Source organism: Trichechus manatus, unplaced genomic scaffold (assembly GCF_000243295.1).
Source record: "Trichechus manatus latirostris isolate Lorelei unplaced genomic scaffold, TriManLat1.0 scaffold00063, whole genome shotgun sequence".
Taxonomy (NCBI): domain Eukaryota; kingdom Metazoa; phylum Chordata; class Mammalia; order Sirenia; family Trichechidae; genus Trichechus; species Trichechus manatus.
Genome location: NW_004443999.1, coordinates 10,495,931 through 10,510,918, shown reverse-complemented (window position 1 = coordinate 10,510,918; position 14,988 = coordinate 10,495,931).

Sequence of the window (14,988 nt, the reverse complement as noted above, 5' to 3'; positions counted from 1 at the left end):
GTTTTCTTTATATTGAGGTGCAATCCATACTGAAGGCTGTGGTCTGATCTTCATCAGTTAGTGCCTCAAGTCTTCTTCACTTTCAGCAAGTAAGGTTGTGCCATCTGCATATCACAGGTTGTTAATGAGTCTCCCTCCAATCCTGATGCCCCGTTCTTCTTCATATAGTCTGGCTTCTTGGATTATTTGCTCAGCATACAAATTGAATAAGTATGGTGAAAGGACACAACCCTGATGCACACCTTTCCTGACTTTAAACCACACAGTATCCCCTTGTTCTGTTCAAATGACTGCCTGTTGATCTATGTACAGGTTCCTCATGAGAACAATTAAGTGTTCTGGAATTCTCATTCTTCGCAATGTTATCTATAACTTGTTATGATCCACACAGTCGAATGCCTTTGCATAGTCAATAAAACATGGGTAAACATCTTTTTGTTATTCTCTACTTTCAGCCAAGATCCATCAGACATCAGCAATGATATCCCTGGTTCCATGTCCTCCTCCAAAACCGGCTTGAATTTCTGGCAGTTCCCTGTCAACGTACTGCTGCAAACGTTTTTGAATAATTCTACTTGCATGTAATATTAATGATATTGTTAGATTGTTTACACATTCCATTGGATCACCTTTCTTTGGAGTGGTCACAATTATGAATCTCTTCTAGTCGGTTGGCCAGGTAGCTGTCTTCCAAATTTACTGGCATAGACGAGTGAATGCTTTCAGCATTGTATCTGTTGCATCCTAAGATGTTTGAATTATTGTCCTCACTTTGCAGAAGAAGCTAAGGGTCATAGATGTTAGTAACTCATTCTGACAGGTATGGCACTCAACTAGTAAGCTGCAGAGCTGGAATTCAAACTAGTGGATATTTAAATTATTTAAAATTAGATAAAATAAAAAAATTAAGCTCCTTAATCTCAGTGGCCACATTTCAAGTGCTCAATAGCTGCATTTGAGTAGCTACCATACTGGACAGCACATATTATAAAACATTGCCATCAATACAGAAAGTTCTATTGGACAGTGTTGTATCTTTCAAGCAACACACAAACACATGTACACACGTATGTATATATGTGGATATATCCTTATCTATATCTTTATATGTTGTTATTAGCTACCTTTGAATCAGCCTCTGACTCATGGCAACTCCATGCACTACAGAATAAATCACTGCCTGGTCCTGTGCCATAGCCATGATCATTTGCAGATTGGACTGTTGTGATTCATAGAGTTTTCCACTGGCTGATTTTCAGAAGTAGATGGCCAGGCATTTCTTCCTACTCTATTTTAGTCTGGAAGCTGCACTGAAACCTGCTCAGCATCATAGCAACACGCAAGCCTCCACTGATAGATGAGTGCTGGCTGTGCATGAGGTGCATTGGCCAGGAACCGAACCTGGGCCTCCTGCATGGAAGGTGAGATTTCTACCACTGAACCAACATTGCCCCATATTCTTAAACTAACTGACACAGAGATGCCTAATACATGAAACAAATTCAAGTAGAACTGCTCTGGTTAGGATTTGAGTAGCCTTAATCAAGTTTATGTATAATAACCCTCATTCCTCATGTAACAGCTCATAACCTACCAATACCTCTGTGGCTTGCAGAGTACAGTTTGAAGATGGTTGTTCTGGAGAAATCATTAATACCACTGTTATTACTGTTATATATAATATAGAATGTCAGAAGTGGAATGGGTTCCAAGGTCATCTCATTCAATCACCTCATTTTGCTAAAGAGGAAACTGAGGTGCAGGGAGGTGAAGTCCATTATCATCTTTCAAACTTGACAGCTAACTCGTGTTTCCTGTTTGCTTATTCTAAAACTTCATTCGCTGTACATGGAGGAGAAAAATGAACTAGAGTTTCTTACTTGAGGCCCAAAGCATTTTGTGAAGCTCAAATGGTAAGGACTTCTGTGACCCGAATATTATGTGCGACGTAAGTTCCCAACAGAATAATTGTGCTGCAGGCTTTAAAAGACTTGCCTTTTAGTACATATTGATGCCAAAAATAATAAGAAATGGGCAAGGATCAGAATTGATTCATAATACAGTTGGGCCTTACATCAAAACACTACATCAAATTAAAATAAGCATTTGCATATTTGATGAAGACACTAGACATTTTGTTGCAAACACTATAGAGTGATGCGAATGAGAACAACTTTTAAAATTCAAGAAATAGAATGAATTCTACTTACTTGCATAAAAGAAAAGCAGCAAGAGATGTGGAAATCTTAAAGCAATTCTTGGCAATGATCAGAAATGTTCTTGACTTCATTTATCCTTATTTTGATAATATATGAAAACCCAAAGAAGGAAGAATGCTGTGTGAAAAATAGGTACGCTGACCCTTGTTTGAATTTCCATTATTATGGATATGTAATCATTCTTTTCATGTTTTCAACTTAATTGTTCATAATTTGTTATTTTGATTTTGTAATCTTTTGTGGAATTTTGAAATATTGATATAACAAAAATTGTTATGCCAACTATGAAACTTTTTCATTATTTTTAATGCTATTTAAATCCTGTCCAGCTATTTAACTATCAAAGATTGAGACCTGCTTAATGATTGCTGGATTTTTTTTTTCAATGTTTTAGATAATTACCATTTTTGAGTGATTTTTCTCCTGTAGGAATTAAACGCTGTTTACAATACATTCACAGTTTGTTTGTTTGTTTTTAAATGCTGCTTTGAAATAACTTCTCATTATGTGATTGGTCTTGAAAAAAATAAAACGGCTGAAGCACATAAAGAGACATTTCTGACCTGATGGCTTATATGAAACTTAATGTCTAGTAATACAATGCACTCAACAAACCCCAAATAATCACCAGGATAGTTGCCTTATAGCGTAGGAGAAAAACATCACCAAATGACCAGCATTCAAAAGCATTTATGCACTGCTTCCCTTCCCCTGGTGCTGTGAAATGGCTTTCTCTTTCCAGAAAAGCAACACAATTATCAAATTTCATTGAGACCCAGGTGGGGGAGAGTATGAGTCTACGCAGGATGATTATCACATGTGGGATTAAGCAGAGGATTGGCTCTTTTATTAGTTTGATGGAATCTAGGACCCATGTGGATCTCGAAGGGATTGACAATTGAGTCTACATGCCAGCAGCAGTATTCTAAACAATAATGATAGAGCTATCCTTGGCTAAAATCTGGGACTTGGACATTTTATACTGAATGTGTCACGTAGGCAGAATTCTGGTAAGCAAAATTCTAAGATAACCTGCAATATTGCTGCTTCCTATATAATCCCCTTCCTTTGAGGACAGATGGAAACTATGAATATGATGGGACATCACTCAAGTGATTATGTTATACAGCAAAAGGGATTTTGTAGATGTAATTAAGGTCTCTAATTAGTTGATTATCCTGGGTGGGCCTGACTTAATCAGGTGAACACTTAAAAGAGACAGGACACAGCAGCAGACACTCTCTTGCTGGCCTGGAAGAAAGCAAACAGCCATGTTATGAACTACCTCAGACAGTGCCATGAGGAAAGCCTCAGGTCTTGTCTTGCTGGTGATCCTCTTGACTGATAGCCAGCAAAAAAAGTAGGGACCTTAGTTTTACAACCTCAAGGAACTGAATTCTGTCAACAACCTGAAAGAGTTTGGAAGACAGCCCCAGACTTCAGAGGAGACCACAACCCTGGTAAACATCTTAAGTTTAGCCCCTGCAACCCTGAGTAGAGGACCCAGCTATGCCATTCCTGGACTTCTGAGCTACAGAAACTGTGAGATAAAAATTGGTTGTTCTTCAATCTTTTTTGGTTACGAGGGATGGGGGTGGGTGGGATGGGGGAACTAAATAGACAATACGTAAGTGATAACTTTGGTGAAGGGTAAGACAGTACACAATACTGGGGAAGCCAGCACAACTTGTACAAGGAAAGGTCACGGAAGCTCCATAGACACGTCCAAACTCCCTGAGAGGCTGAATTGCTGGGCAGAGGGCTGTGGGGACCATGGTCTCAGGGAACATCTAAGTCAATTGGCATAACACAGTTTATAAAGACAATGTTCTACATTCTACCTTGGTGAGCAGAATCTGGGGTCTTAAAAGCCCGTGAGCAGGCATCTAAGATACTCCGCTGGTCTCATCCCTTCGGGAGCAAGGAAGAATGAAGAGAACAGGATACAAGGAAAAGATTAGTCCAAAGGACTAGTGGACCGCAGCTACCACAGCCTCCACCAGACTGAGTCGAGTACAGCTAGATGGTGCCCGGCTACCACCACTGACGGCTCTGACCGGGCCACAACAGAGGGTCCTGGACAGAGCTGGAGAAGGATGAGAACAAAATTCTAACTCACAAAAAAAGATCAGATTTACTTGCCTGACAGAGACTGGAGAAACCGCTAGAGTGTGGCCCCCAGACACCCTTTTAGCTCAGTGGTGAAGTCACTCCCGAGGTTCACCAGCCGGGGAGTGGACAGCCCCATAAAACAAAACGGGACTAATGAGACACAGCAGTCCAGGGACAAAGACTAGAAGGCAGGAAGGGATAGGAAAGCTGGTGATAGGGAACCCACGGTTGAGAAGGGACAGTGTTAACTTATCGTGGAGTTGTTAACCATTGTCATAGGGCAATATGTGTACTAACTGTTTAATGAGAAATTATTTGTTCTGTAAACCTTCATCTAAAGTACAAAATAAAGAACTATCTATGTGAGATCAAATTGACAACAGCAACTCAAAAGGTTTGATGGGAAGCCTAGGGGGCAGTGAGTTGAAGATAATGGTGATAGAATACTTTGGAAAAGGATAGTGAGAATAGCAGCACAACTGGAAGAACATAATCGATTTCACTGAATTATACATGTAGAAGTTTTTGAAATGGTGTGTCTTTGGGTATGTATAGTTTCACCAAAAAAAAAAAGTCCTCCAAGGTTGAGAAGGGAGAGTGTTGACATGTAGTGGGGTTGTTAACCAATGTCAAAACAATATGTGTACTGACTGTTTAATAAGAAACTATTTGTTCTGTAAACTTTCATCTAAATACAATAAAAAAAAAAATTGGTTGTTCTTTTAAGCCTCCAAATTTGTGGCAATCTGTTATACAGCAACGGAAAACGAATGCACCCTTCTCTGCTGTCTCAATCAAAATTTTAGTCATTTTGTAGGTCTTTCTTTTTTATCTTGCTCTGATGCCCTTTGGAAATATGCTTAGCTTTATGCCCTGTGTAGATGCTTCACCACTTCCTACTGTGAGAATAAGGCAAGGCAATTTGGGGCATAAATGTACCTTAGGGTTCAGAAGCACTCAACCAATTGTAAGGACTTGTGGCCAATTTACTAAAGATGAACTACAATTTGGTGGAACCAGGTAGTTAATAATAATAGTAATTATAATAGTAATGGCAAACAACTAAGATTTATTTCCCACATAATATGTGACACATTTAATATGCAAAAATTCTTATTTAAACCTCAAATATATTTTCATTTTTCTCGTTTAAAAGGAGATATCCTTAGAAAATGGAGTGACATAGTTACTAAGTGGTAGAACCCGGGTACAGAAGCAAGCAGGCTGACTCTGGACACTGGCTTTTGATCAACGCCTCCATGTTTTTGTGATTTTTTTTTTTAAAGGAAGGATCATTTTTTAAAGTATGAAACCAGGAATATTATTGCATTTGGGATACTGAGTGAAATCCATCCAAGAACAACCAAATTCAATATTCTTAAATATTTGAGAACATGATACATTAAGCTGTGGGCCAAACTCAAAAAATTTATCAGCCAGTTACCTAAATGCTTCACAGACACCAGGCTGCCTACAACTGTAAGCCTAGCAATCCCAATTCCAATGAAATTTAACTAAACTACTAACCTAGTTAAATAGGGATTCTATGCATCAGTATAACTTAATAGAACTTTATAAACCAAACCAAACCCATTGCTGTCGAATCAATTCCAACTCATAGTGACCCTATAAAACAGAGTAGAACTGCCCCACAGGGTTTCCAATGCTGTAATCCTTATGGAAGCAGACTGCCACATCTTTCTCCTGCAGAACAGCTGGTGGGTTCCAACCACCGACCTTTTGGTTAGTAGCAGAGTGCTTTAACCTCTGCGTCACCAGGGCTCTTAATAGAACTTTATAGATAATGTAAAACAAGACCCTCATTATACACATTTATGATATGAATCTTAGGAGACAAAGTGAATCGTTCAAGATTAGCTAATTTTCCTTCCTTGTTAACACTGCCCTCAAGAAACAACAAAATCAGAGGAATGATAGAAATGAAGACACAAGATTTGAGTTTGCTGATTGCCCTGGGAATTACCTTTATGTGCTTTTCTTGAAGATGGAATGTTTGTTTTTCTTCTCTGCTGTGTGCAGAATATGGGAAGTTGTAACAATCACTTTCAGGTGGGCATCATACTGCCTTATCAGTGGGCTTGGCAGGCAAGGCTGAAGCCCAGGGCCAAGGGGTCTCTACCCAGAATCCAGACAGTGTGGCCAACACCCAGAGTCTGGAGAGCAGGGCGATTGCCTAAATGGTCTCAGAGAACAGAGGATTATTTTCAAGGCTTGAGAGCTAGTGGAATGTATTCTGCCGATTTGGTTGATGCCTGTTATCCCTTCTTTGCCTCCAATTTCTCTCATTCGTAATGGAAATGTCTACCTTGTGCCTGTTCCACCACTGTACTTTGGAAACAGGATGGAATTTGGACTTGGGGTTGATTTAAGACTTTACGCTATGATATGATGGAATATGTTTTACATGTGGCAAGGACATTAATTTTTGCGTGCCAGAGGGTGGAATGTTATGGATTGAATGTGTCCCCTAAAGATATATGTCCACTTGACTAGGCCATGATTCCCAGTACAGTGTGATTGTCCACCATTTTGTGATCTGCTGTGATTTTCTTATGTGTTGCAAATCCTACCTCTATGATGTTAATGAGGCAGGATTAGAGGCAGTTATGTAATGAAGCAGGACTTAGAATCTACAAGATTAGGTTTTGTTTTAAATCAATCTCTTTTGAGATATAAAAGAGAGAAGCAAGCAGAGAGACAGGAGGACCTCCTACCAACAAGAAAGTAGTACCAGGAGCAGAGCGTGTCCTTTGGACCTGGGGTCCCTGCACTGACAAGCTCCTAGACCAGGAGAAGATTGATGACAAACATCTTCCTTCAGAACCAACAGAGAGAGAAAGCCTTCTCCTGGAGCTGGCACCCTGAATTCAGACTTCTAGCTCACTAGACTATGAGAGAATAAACTTCTGTTTTTCAAAGCCATCCACTTGTGATATTTCTGTTATAGCAGCACTAGATAACTAAGACACTAATATTTGTGGAGAACTAGGAAACAGACTTCATCAGCCTACAAGCTTTCTGATCCATATTTGTTGAATTTTCAAAGGTCGCCATATTTTCAGAGCTCACGCATATTAAGTCATTACTTCTATGGCTGGCTAAGGGGTCCCTGAGTGGTGCAAACAGTCTGCGCTTGACAGCTACCGTAAAGGTTGGCAGTTTGAACACACCCAGCAGCATCATGGAAGAAAAGTCTGTTGATCTGCTTCTGTAAAGATTACAGCCAAGAAAACCCTATGGAGCAATTCTACTCTGTAACACACGACTTGATGGCAACAATTTTTTTGAATGATTGTTTATAGGTGTCCAGAAAGTCCCTTATCCTCTAACACTATTAATTTCCTGGGGATTTACTTAAGAATTCCAGACACTTCCATGATAGCTATATCATAGCTTCTGCTACATACACTATGCAACACACCCACATGCCTATGCACACTTTCCCTCCAGCTCTACTGCCAATCCATTAGAAAATAACCAGCAAGTATAGGCGGTCTATAAGCCTTTTCTGATGTACCCATCCATTGTATCTTTTTTGCATAGCGTGTGCTTTGATGGATATGCATAAAGTGCAATATTATGAATGTCTGTTCAATAGGTCAGATATTGACTATAAGTCATAGCAAGCAAGTGCTAAATCCATCCCAATGTTTCTGCTCAAATCAGTGGCCATTGGCTGTTTAAAACAAGGATCAATAATAGGGACAGATAGTCAATGCCCTCATATCTCAGCTTGGATTACATTCTCTTCTTTGGAATATGCAAATTAGAAGTCAACCTTAGGGCTAACATTTCTGGATAATTAAGCTAATCTCATAAAAGGTAAAATAAATTATAATGTAGCAAACACTTTTGTTGGAAAATTACTACCCAACTGAATAATGCTTAAGAAACCCAACTGCAAATAAAATCCTTGATCACAAAGATTACTTATTGTAGCCCAAAAAGCCAAAAGTGTAAGTCACAATTGTTCTTTGTTTTGTGTTGCTATTAACTATTAACATTGAAGTGGTGTGTGTGTGTGTGTGTGTGTGTGTGTGTGTGTGTGCATGTGCATGTGTACGCATGCGTGTTTAAAATGTACCAGCTCCAAATGTGGAATATTGCAAGGTGTTTTTGTACCTGGGATAATGTGTAGGTTGGAAAGCAATTTAAACCAATAGAATGCATTATTTAATGTCAGTACAGCTTTCAATGTGACTCCAACTTAATGATTTTTTGAGGGGAAAAATAAACGGGTAGAGCTCCATCAGATGTCTACTCCATTTCACACCGTAGATAGTGTTTTGAAAGAAAATTTACTGTGGAAGTAGGAAAAGTAATTACTCTGCAACTCCAGAACTATTTTCTTTTGAAAGATACATTGTAATTTGGCCTTGGCCTCAGCAAAGACAGTGAACATACTAGGGGAAAGATCCACTAATACTAAATATGCATGGTTAGACATATAGAAATCAGAAATGTCCAGATCTAGAAGAAATGGGAAAAATAGATATTAAGATATACTAAATGAAGAATAAAATGTTGTCACAGGTGCTTTAAAAAATAACTGAAAACATAAATTGAAAACATAAACTATCCCAGTCTTTCTTGGACATTGCCAGTTGACCAATACCATTGATAACTATTGTCATTGCGTTGATTCTAACTCATAGCAATGCTATAGGACAGAGTAGAACTGCCTCATCGGGTTTCCAAGGAGTGGCTGGTGGATTTGAACTGCCGACCTCTTGGTTAGCAGCTGAATACTTAACCACTGCACCACCAGCGCTCCGATTGAGGAGTCCTAAAATAAGTTTAATAAATTTGTACATTAACAAACTAATTTTTCCCTTTCTTTTATTACTGGCCCCATTCTCCTCTTGCTTCTTTGCCAGTGATTTCCAAACTATGAACTCAACCATTTGTTTTCAGAATAATGTCTTCTATATCTCCTTAGTGTAGGACTTGGAGGAGAAGAACAAGGGCCAGCTGTTTGCAATGTATGTGGAACCACTCAATCTTGGGGTCCCACATTCATTCAGCATATAGTAATTTAACATGCATTACACGCTGTAAGGAGCCCTGGTTGTGCAGTGGTTAAGAGTTGGCTGCTAACCAAAAAGTCGACAGTTTGAATCCACCAGCTGCGCCTTGGAAACCCTGTGGGGCAGTTCTACTCTGCCCTATAGAGCCATTATGAGTTGGAATCGACTCTACCACAACAGATTTGGTTATGTTTTTTTGTTTATTTTAGGTTTACACACTGTGCTCTCTTCTGGGCACCAGGGAAAGAAAAAGTAACAGAGCAGCCAAGTACCCTTTTGAAAGGAATTTACGTTCAATTATTTTACCAAAACGATCCTTACCTAATTCTCCACCATTTAGTTTTCTTTGTTCTTTATTGCAGTTGACGATGTCTGAGAGCCATTCTTCTTTTACACTGCAGTTTCCAAAGGCTATAGTTTTGACTCTCCAAACATTATTTTCTGGTTGGTTAGCAGCCAAGTTCTTAACCACTATGCCACCAGGGCTCCCCCAAACATTATTTTTGTGTGTAGTTTTAGGGGACATTCATTTTCCTTTTGAGAATATCCAGTAATTCAACCATTATTATTTTACTTCTTTTAAAACAACAATCTATAGACAAATGATAGTTGGTACTAATGCACCCAATAAAATAAATATATTGAAGACTTACTGTGCCAGGTACAGTTGTAAGAAGCAGAGCTAAGAAATGAACAAAATGGGGAAACATCCTTGCCTTCAAAGAGCTTACACAGAATTTGTTATGCACGTACATTTTTCTTTGACCTTTAGGTAACTACTACAGGAATACGATTGTGTGCCTGTCTCTAGAAAATCTTCAGCACTTATTAAGAAAATGTTGTCACTGTAGATTTGTCCATGCTAGCAAAATATATTCTATATGATTTCAAATCACAAAATAACTAAATATAAAGGTAAAATTAAAATCCCAATCAGAACCAAAAATTTGTAAATATATTCACAGTGAACTATTATAAATGACTTTAAAATTTTAATATTTATAAGTTATGAGGCATAATTTAAAAGAGGTGAAAAATATTAGAAATAAGGTAGAAATCTCAACTAAAATTTAATGTTTAAAAAAAAGTCATCATTGAATTCTTGCCTACATGTTGTTTGTATGCCTTTTTCCCCTTGAAATTCTAGATACCTCAGTAAGATTTATCTTGTGTCTGCCTCACACAATACAATGAATTATATTCTATTGTCAGCACAATGCTTTAAAATAAAAATTAAATAGAAAAGAACTTTTATGTTTTGATATTTGTGATTATCCATTCTTCGCCTCACTATTGGCTGTTCTTTACTTGTGATCATCTATGCCCTAGTAAAAATTGGAAGATCAAAATCTGGATATTTACTTATTCATGCATTCATTCAACATATATTAATTACCCAATGTATGGAACGTAATATGCTAGGCCTTGGAAAATATAAATGATGAATAGGCAATATAATAGGAGTTAGTAGCCTAGTGGAAAGCACGGTCATAAAAACATACACTTATAATAAAATGTAGTAAACTTTAATAGAGGCAAATAAGCGGGGGCGGAGGGGGTAATCAGGGGAAAGTAGCATTTCTATTCAACATGAGGAATGGGAGAGGCACTGATAAAGTGGAGATTTCAGTGCTGGTATGCTGCCAATCAATTAGCTTAATTTGAGCATTCTGTGTAAATAGATGCCGTAATACAACTCTATGCAATATTTCCCCCAAAATCTATTTTCTGCTTGTAAAACATGGGATATTTAATTTAGAGAAATATAAATATAAATTCTGATTTTATTTTTGCCCCAAACTAGCTAAAAGGAAGGGACTGTAGATGTTGTGGCAATAACAGAAAAGCTTAGGATTTTGAGGTTTTAATGTGCTTTTGCATGCCTCTAGTTAACTTGTTTCTCAGAACTCGTCATGCAGTTTCATTATACTTGGGCTTATCTTTTTGCTTCTGGAACACCTTTCCATTTGTCAGCTCTCATAATGCTATCCCTGTTTCACTGGTATCACCCAGTACAATACTATCTCTAAAATATTGTTTCTATTCTTTCTTCTCTATTCATATGGAATTGTCCAGTCAGTGGACCTCATTGCTATGCCTCTCTTGGTCACAAGCAAAACCATCAGCAGTATTCCCAAGAGGTGTACTAGAAAGGGCTTCTGGTCATAATTATGGTGAGATCTTGCAGGCTCTGCTTCCTGCTTCAGGGGTTGGTGTAAATGTGAGCACTCCCCTCACACGCTGTCAACATGGTGATCATGGCAGAGCGGAGAACCTTCAGAAAGGACCTTCTTACCAGGAGATTATTTAATTTTGCAAGGGGGTAGGAAGAAATTTTTGATTTTTTTTTTTTTTTTTTTGTGGGGTGGGAAAGGACTTGGGGGTGCTTGATATGAACTTGGGCTAATTCTTCCAGGTTTCAATTTTTGAATTGTTCTCCTCTTTGCCTTATCCAGAGTCCTAGTGGTGCAGTGGTTGATAGCTCAGCTGCTAACCAAAAGGTTGGCAGTTTGAATCCACTAGCTGCTCCTTGGAAACCCTCTGAGGCAGCTCTACTCTCTCCTACAGGGTCGCTGTAAGTCGGAATCAACTTGAGAGCAACAGGTTTTTGGTTTGCCTTATCCTTTCTGTTTAGATTTTATGCTGTCTTACCCCCTTTTTAATCATTTCACTATCTGCCAAGATCCAAAATATTTGCTTTTTAGTACATATTACATGATTATATAATTAATTTCCACTAACTATGCCAGGTATAGTTGTTCCCACCATTATTCCAGTTCTAGGAATAGACCATCGTTAGTTAAAAAGAAATGAGGCATTGATAGTTCAGGGTAGAATTCTTGCCTTCCGTTTGGGAGACCCAGTTTGACCAATTCCTGGCCAATGCACCTCATAGGCAGCCACCACCTGTCCCTCAGTGGAAGTTCATATGTTGCTATGTTGCTGAACAAGTTTCAGTGGAGCTTCTTGACTAAGACAGACTAAGAAGAAAGGCCTGGCAATCTACTTTTGAAAATTAGCCAGTGAAAACCCTATGGATCACAATGGTCCAATCTGCAACTGATCATGGGGATGGCGCAGGACCAGGCAGCATTTCGTTCCACTGTGCATCGGGTCACCATGAGTAGGGGGCCTACTAGACAGCAGCTAATAACAAGTTAAGGAGGAAGAAATCTTTGCCATGTAGTTCAAACTTTTAACGTAAACAAATGGAAAATAAGACACAAAGAAGAAAATGGTCCACACTAAATAGAACCAAACTAACACCAAGGAATGAAAACTCTACCCAGGCTAACCCTTCACATTGTCACACTACTGCCTGGCAGAGGGGACTTCACTCTCTACCAGAATTCCCTTATGAACATGACTTTAGAGATGAAGAGAGTCTCAATTTTCAACAAGACAGCAATGTCTGAATGACTGTCAACTGTATGAAATATGAATAGACATGCCGCAAAATTTAAAGGATACTTAACATGTTGCATTTTCCAGTAATGTTTCCAGTAACATTAAAAGGAACATCAACATATATGGGAACAAATGTGGATAAGGCATAGGTACTTAACTCAGCAGACATAAAAGATATCAAAGTTTTACAAGAGTTTTTACAAGAAGTTTCAACGACCTGCGGACTAATAGGAGTCCTAGTGGTGCAGTGGTTAAGAGCTACAGCTGTTAACCAAAAGGTCGGCAGTTCAAATCCACCAGCCACTCCTTGGAAACCCTATTGAGGCAGTTCTACTCTGTCCTATAGGGTTGCTATGTGTCTGAATCAACGCGATGGCAACGGGTTTGTGAACTAATAATGCCATCTGGTGGATGAATTAAATAAATGCAAGGAAAGTTTCTAGGCACACATATATTTACATGTTTGTGTGTGGCAGAGGGAAACCCTGGTGGCACAATGGTTAAGAGTTATGGCTGCTGACCTTGTTCAAATCCACCAGCCGTTCCTTGGAAATACTATGGGGCAGTTCTACTCTGTCCTATAGGTTCACTATGAGTGAAAACCGACTCAGTAGCAAGGTTTTTTTAGGTATTGTTGATGCCCCAGCTAAACTCCTCACATATTCTCCTTCAACATGCCCTTGCCTGACCCCCTACTGCCAGCACCTACATCTCTTTGCCTGAGGGCTTTCTCCTGCTATTGGTGCCTGATTTACTGTGCATACAACAGACCAAAGGTGCTGGAGAGCTAATATCCTTCATAGAAGCCCTCAACCAATAGTTATTGGGAGTCAGCATTTTCACATTGGCTTTAGCAATGTCCCAGCGGGATTAAGCTCTGTTCACCCACAGTAGTAGATCTGCGTTGTAAGGCACCCTTTATTGGCTGCCTGACCTTTCTTGGCTTACTTCCCACTCCATTACAGGTGTTCCCTTCACCCCTCGTATATACTTAAATACTGTTTTCAGCATCTGGTCCTGGGGGAACTACTCTAAGTAATATGCTCTATAGCACTGTCTGAATAGTTTTAAAAATATTTGTTTGTATAGCACAAACATGAGCCTTCTTAGTTCTTTACAGCATTCTTCAAAACTGTTAATAACATATAAAATAAATATCTTTATTAAATTAGAGTTCTATAAGCCATCCTAAATAAATTTCCTCCTGTAAATAATTGATACACTTTCTACATTCATTTTACTGGAAGGAAAAGCATATAAACCAAATTAATGTTTTTGACATTATAATATTAAAATATAATAAAATCTGCCATATTTTATATTTTTCCAAGGATAAACAACCAAAATCCAATTTATGTCATCTATTATAATTTAGTATTACTATGAAAGAACATAAAGGATTACAGTATTGAGCAATGTAATTTAAATAAGGCAAATAGGGTATAAATTAGCATAATATAAAGTAAGAAAAAGACAAATCAGCTGGAAAGAATAGTCATTAATTAGCCATAATATGGCACACATTAAATTCCCTCTTTTTTTTTCACATTTAAAATAAAAAAAATAATTGTGGCTTTCTGTTATTAATGGGTGTCTTGGGGTTTAGAAGAAATGTCCACACTATATTGGGGCAACTCTGATAAACTGTTAATCAAATGACACATTCTAATCTTAGTCTAGAACAGGGATTGGCTAACTACAGTACACAGGCCAAATCTAGCCTATTACCTGTTTTCATAAATAAAGTTTTATTGGAACACATCCATGTCCATTCGTTTACATAATGTCTATGGCTATTTTCCTATTACAACAGCAGAGTGAAATATTGGTGACAGAGGCCATATAGTCCTCAAAGCCTAAAATATTTACTCTCTGACCCTTTACATAAAAGTTTGCTGACCTTATTTTAGAACATTAGAGTATAAGGTGTTTCTAAGCTTAAGCATCCAAATCTCATGAATGGCCTGCATGACTGTATATCCAGGGTCATATTATTTTTCTTTAACTTTTTAGTTAGAAATAATTTTAGGCTAAGAGAAAATATGAAAAAATAGTACAGAGATTTCTCCTAAGTTTCATCACATTCCCTCTAAAGTTAACATCTTACATGTTGTCATTGTTAGGTGCTGTCTAGTCGATTCTGACTCATAGCAACCCCATGTGACAGAGTAGAACTGCCCCATAGGGTTTTCTAGGCTGTA